Here is a 6,426-nt window from a genome sequence, read left to right on the forward strand (position 1 = left end):
CGATATAATCCAAGTTGTATACTTTTCCGATAGATAGGTCTTCCAATGATGCAAATATTGAAATGCCCGAGATTTTAGGTTGTGCATTTTCCTGATCTTGTTCCTCCATATACCTGGCACATAAACTAATACTTTCGTTAACAAGATAGCTCTCGCTTATAGAGGCTTCGGGGTGGTTATTATTCCGCAAATATCTTTTCATTGTACCCATGTAATGTTCAAACGGATACATCCATCGATACTGAACAGGTCCTCCAAGCAAAGCCTCAAATGACAAGTGAACCGGGAGATGCATCATGATGTCGAAGATTGACGGCGGAAAAATCATTTCAAATTTGCAAAGTGTCAATGTAATATCCATGTACAATTGTTCCAGGTCCTCTTGAATCAACTCTTTGAAGCACAACAACCGAAAAAAACGAGACAAATTTATTAACGCAAGATACACATACTCTGGAACCAATCCACGAGTTGCTAAAGGAATTAGATATTCCAATAAAATGTGACAATCATGACTCTTTAATCCCGAAAGCTTTTTCTCTTCCAAATTTACACAACCGCCGATATTTGAGCAAAACCCATCAGGCAACTTGAGATCTTTCAAGAAGTTACAAAGACGTATTTTATTTTCGGTTGTCAAAGTGAAAGGCGCTTCTGGATAATGAACAACTCCTTCATCATTTATAGAATGTAACCATGATTTTATGCCTAAGAGTTCTAAGTCTTTACGGGCTTTAGGACCATCCTTAGTCTTCTCTTTCACATTAATTATTGTTCCCAACACGCTATCACATATATTTTTCTCAATATGCATCACATCCAAATTATGTCTCAATAATAGCGATTTCCAATAAGGCAGACGGAAGAAAATGCTAAGTTTGTTCCAATTGTCTCCCCGCGTTTCATGATATATCTTGGTTCTCTTGCTCAGATCCGCACTAAGAATTATGTCTTCTAGGTCTCGTGCTTGCTCGTAACATTTTTGCCCCGTTAACAATCTAGGGGGATCTCTATAATCAGTTCGACCATCAAACGACTCTTTATCCCTTTTATATTTGTGCTTCGGTGGAAGGAAACGTCTATGACCCAAGTAACATTGTTTGGAACCATGAACCAATCGAAGGGATACCGTGTCGTTGTTACAACAAGGACAAGCGAATTTACCTTTCGTACTCCAGCCTGATAAATTCGCGTATGCGGGAAAGTCGTTAATGGTCCACAACAACGCCGCTCGCATGTTAAAGTATTGCGAAGTGTGTGCATCAAATGTTTTCACACCTGTTTGCCACAGTTCATGCAACTCTTCGATTAATGGCTGGAGAAATATGTCAATTGCATCTCCCGGACTCTTTGGACCCGGAATTAACATAGATAAGATGAAATTGTTAGAATCCATGCAAGTCTTGGGTGACACATTATAAGGAACGAGAATAACCGGCCAAACACTATATGATTTTTTCCCATTTGCAAATGGCTGAAACCCATCGCTTGATAAACCCAGTTTTACGTTTCGAGATTCTGAAGCAAAATCTGTATAATTTTCATCAAATGTCTTCCAAGTTAAGGAATCAGCGGGATGTCTCAACGTATCACTATCAACTCTTCTTTCTTTATGACATCTCATCATTGGAGCCGACATGTATAGTCTTTGCAGTCTTGGTATTAAAGGGAAATATCTCAACACCTTTTTTGGAATGAATTTCCCGTTTTGCTTCTCCCGAACTGTCCCACTTGTTTGGTCGACTTTCCATCTTGAAAGACCGCAAACTCTGCAAGAATCTTCATTTATGTCGTCCTTTCAAAATAGCATACAGTTGTTCTTACATGCGTCTATCTTGTCATATTTAAGTCCGATATCAGTAATGAATTTTTACTTTCGTAGTATGAGTTTGGCAATTCAGCGTCAATCGGTAATATGTAGTCTTTAAGCAGACGCAGCAACATATCGAACGAAGAATTCGTCCACTGACATACATTTTTTATGTGAAGTAGTTTCAGTAGTGCCGATGATTTCGTTATTCGAGCACCTTCATACAATGGCCGTTTGCAATCATCAAGCAATTTATAAAATTTATGCGCATCTTCGATTGGTTCATCGTTGCTCGGGACATTATTAACGTTGGGGAACAAATCGTTTATAAATTCGTGCATATAATGTTCTTCGTTGACCTCTTCATTAACTGTATTATTCATCTCCGGTCTCGCATCATTGAATTCCGGCACGGCATCCTCCGACTGATCATCGTCATCATCATCATCATCATCTAAGTCATCGGCATCTTCATCGACATCGTCATTAACAACTTGAGTAGTACGTCTCTTTTCTCCATGAAAATACCAATACTCGTAATGAACATTTATTCCATAAATGATGAGGTGAGTCTTCACTTCGTCTATTTCCATAAACGGCGTGTTCAAGCATTTCACGCAGGGACATTTCACGGTTTGTCGGGATGTATTCCTAACAGCATACTCGAGGAATTTGTCAACACCTTCCTCGTAATCTGGATGATCTCGACGTAAGGTCATCCAACTTTTATCGGGTACTTCCATATTTCTAATAAAATGGAAAACAACCGTGATTATTACTTACTTAAATTTGTCTAAATTAATTAGGATTACATAATGCTAACATAATTTCTACCTATTCTATCATTATCCAACCAAAGTTCAATTTAATCTAACATTATCCAACCAAAATTCAAATTAATCTAACATTGTCCAACCAATATTCAACATAAACAAACAATAATAAAATCTAGCATAATCTAACATTATTTCATTCATACACATTTCAAAACAATCAATTCTAATCCAACATAATTTTATTCATACACAAATCATTCGATATAACAATTCTAACCATCATATATAATTCAAACCCAATCTAATTCAACATTATTTCATTAATACCCATTTCAAACCTAATCTAACATAATCTAACATAAACCAAACCTGATACCTAATCTAACATAAATCAAACCTAACATAAATCAAACTTCAATCTAACATGGAAAACTAACATGAAAATCTAACATAAATCTAACATTAAACTAACCTAACTATATAATAAACCAACATGAACTAACCTTGCACAAAAAGAGCGATGAAGAAGAGCAGCGGATGTAGATCGACGGATCGACAGTGGGCGACTGAAACTCGTAATTCAAACCTAATAACAATAAATCAAACCATCCAAAATCAAAGCAAAATCCAACAACCAATTCCAAAAAACCTAACACAAAATCAATCCAAAACAATCCAATACATAATCTAACAATATTATCAACTTAATCTAACATTAATCCAACATTATTAATCTCAAAACAAAATCCAACAACCAATTCCAAAAAACCTAACACAAAACCAATCCAAAACAATCCAATACATAATCTAACAATAATATCAACCTAATCTCAACAGGACCAATCTTCTTAGCAGCAAGCTTGCTATATTCATGAGCTGGAAAACGATCCTTAGTCAGAATAGCCCACACAAAGTCACCAACTTCAAAATCAACAGCACGTCTTCTCGAATCAGCCTTCTCCTTGTACTTGGCAGTAGCAGCAACCAAGCGGTCATGAGTGGTCTGATGAACCTGAGCCAACTGACCAACAAAATCATCCAACCGGGGAATAGGAAACCGATAACGCACTGTAATCTTGTTGATAGCACGACTATCAATGCACATACGCCAAGACCCATCCTTTTTTGGGGTAAGAAGGGCCGGGACAGCACAGGGACTAAGGCTCTCTCGAATGTGTCCCTTAGCCAGCAAGTCCTCCACCTGTCTACGCAACTCTTCATGTTCTTTGGGACTCATGCGGTAATGAGGACGGTTGGGTAGGGCAGCACCTGGAACCAAGTCAATGTGATGCTGGATATCACGCAAAGGAGGCAAGGCACAAGGCAGATTCTCAGGAAAAACATCTGCAAACTCCTGTAACAGCGGCTGCACTGGAATAGGCACCTCAGAACTAGCACCACAGGTAATCAGCGAACAAAATAGAGCAAACACCATGCCCGATTCGACCATGGCGGTCTGAAAAGGACCCCGAGACAACAAGGTGGTAGGGGGGACGCATGATGAGTGGGGGCAGCACCCTTCTTGGGCTGATTTGGCATCAACACAATCTTGGTACCATGAAATAAGAACGTGTAGGTATTAGCACGCCCATCATGTATAACAGAATGATCAAACTGCCAAGGGCGACCAAGTAAAAGGTGACAAGCATCCATAGGAACCACATCACAATATACATCATCACGATAATGGGAACCAATGGAAAAATTAACAAGTACGCGCTTGGAAACTGTAACATCCGTACCTTGACTCAGCCAGGACAGGCGATAAGGCTTGGGGTGAGGTTCAGTGGACAGACCCAGCTTCGAAACTGCAACCTCAGAAATCACATTCTCACAACTCCCAGCATCAATGATGAAGGTGCAAACTTTGCCACCGATGGTACAAGTGGAATGGAACAGATTATTGCGTAACCACTCGTTGTCAGGAGCACGAGGGGTTAAACATGATCGACGAATCACCAAAAGGGGGCCAACATCACCAGAAACATACTCCTCCGCTGCCTCATCATCATAAACATCATACACTGGGGCTGAATCTGAAGGAAGAGCAGAGTCAGGATCATCCACCTCAGTAAAAAGACCACGATTGGTGGACTTTGGGTTGCGACACTCTGCTTGGCGATGGCCAACTTCACCACAATTGAAACAACGCAAGCCACCGGGACGTCCCTGCGGGGGGGCTGTAGTGCTGCGAGGGGGGGCTGGGGTGGGATGGGCCGGCTGGGAAGAAGAACCAATGCCACTAGTGGGGACAACCTGTTTTCCAAAGCTACCCGAACCGCGCCTGGCTAGCTGTTTCTCAGCCTGTGAAGCACGCTGATGTGCCTCAGAAACAGTCAAGGGATCAAACATATTCAAAATATCCTGCAATTGGAGGCGAAGGCCACCAATATAGCGAGAAACCAACTGGAGAGGGGACTCAGACAGGTCAACACGAGCCACAAAGGTGTAAAACTCAGTGGAATAGTCATCCACGGAACGAGAACCCTAACGAAGATTCTGGAACCGCTGGTACAGGTTACGTTCGTAATTATATGGTAGAAACGCAGCCCTAATATGCTTCCTGAATTTGTCCCAATTCGTGAGCTTTGCCTTACCATGACGAACACGTGTCTATTTCAACTACTGCCACCATGCTTGTGCACGACCATGTAAGCGGATCGTAACAAGGGGTACACGACGATCTGCAGGAACTTCCTTGAAATCCAGAATCTCTTCAACCTGAGAAAGCCAATCAATAAACTCTTCCGGTGGTAGACTACCATCGAACTTAGGGATGTCCACCCTGAAAGCCTGCTCCCAGCGATGATTGGGGCGTTCAGGGGATCGATTCCGAAGACCACCGAGAGGGTTTTCATCTGTCATCGTAACATCATCTTCAGGGTGGTGCATGTGCATAGATGCATCCATCCGTTGCGTCAACCATTCAACCTGCCGCCTCAAATCGTCGTTATCACGGCGAAACTCAGCGTTTTCACGTCGCAACTCAGCAAGGTCACCATCATCAGCACCAGGGGTAGGGTTGCGCGGCTGTCTTCGGGGCGGCATACCTCAGGGTCGACTGGAAACTGATACCAACTGATGCAGCGTGCGTGGCTAGGATGAACCTTTATCAAGATTCGTTGATTCTTACGAATACCGAAAATTGGTAGATATTGAGGAAACCTCGTTTTCTAATTAATAATCTTCCCCTTACAAAGTGTTTTAAGATTCTTTTAAATACTCAAACCCTAGCTTGCAAAAGAAGTAAACAACTTTTAATAAATTGCAAAAAAAACACCCGAAACTAATAAAAATGCGATTTTGAGCCCCTAAACGTTTCCGCCCGAAAAACACTAGGCAATCGTCGAAATCTGACACTTGCGAGATATTTTCGGATGCTGCAACTTTAGCATAAACGCCTCTTCGACTCGCACCGCATCAGATATCCTTAAAACATTCCCCAATCCATATAATCAAACATTACACAAATACATAGGATCATCAAACACAAACATACATATACACTTCTTTATAAAATCAAACACAATCATAAACATTTTAACATTAAACAAAATAATAATTTTTAAAATACAACACACAATTGATTATATTAGTTAGGACTCTAGATTAGTAGGTTTAAAACAAAATAAATTAACAAATTAGGTAGTGGTAAAACCGAAAGTTAATAGTATAACTTTCGATTTTTATTGGTATTTGCGAAGGTTTTGAATAAACCTCTCGGTTTTGATCATTTATATTCCGAGAGATATGTCTAAATCTCTCGGTTTTGAAAGGTGTACAATTTTATTTAATTAGATAAAAACGAAAGTTAATTGTATAACTTTCGGTTTTGATGGT

Source organism: Impatiens glandulifera, chromosome 1 (assembly GCF_907164915.1).
Source record: "Impatiens glandulifera chromosome 1, dImpGla2.1, whole genome shotgun sequence".
Taxonomy (NCBI): Eukaryota; Viridiplantae; Streptophyta; class Magnoliopsida; order Ericales; family Balsaminaceae; genus Impatiens; species Impatiens glandulifera.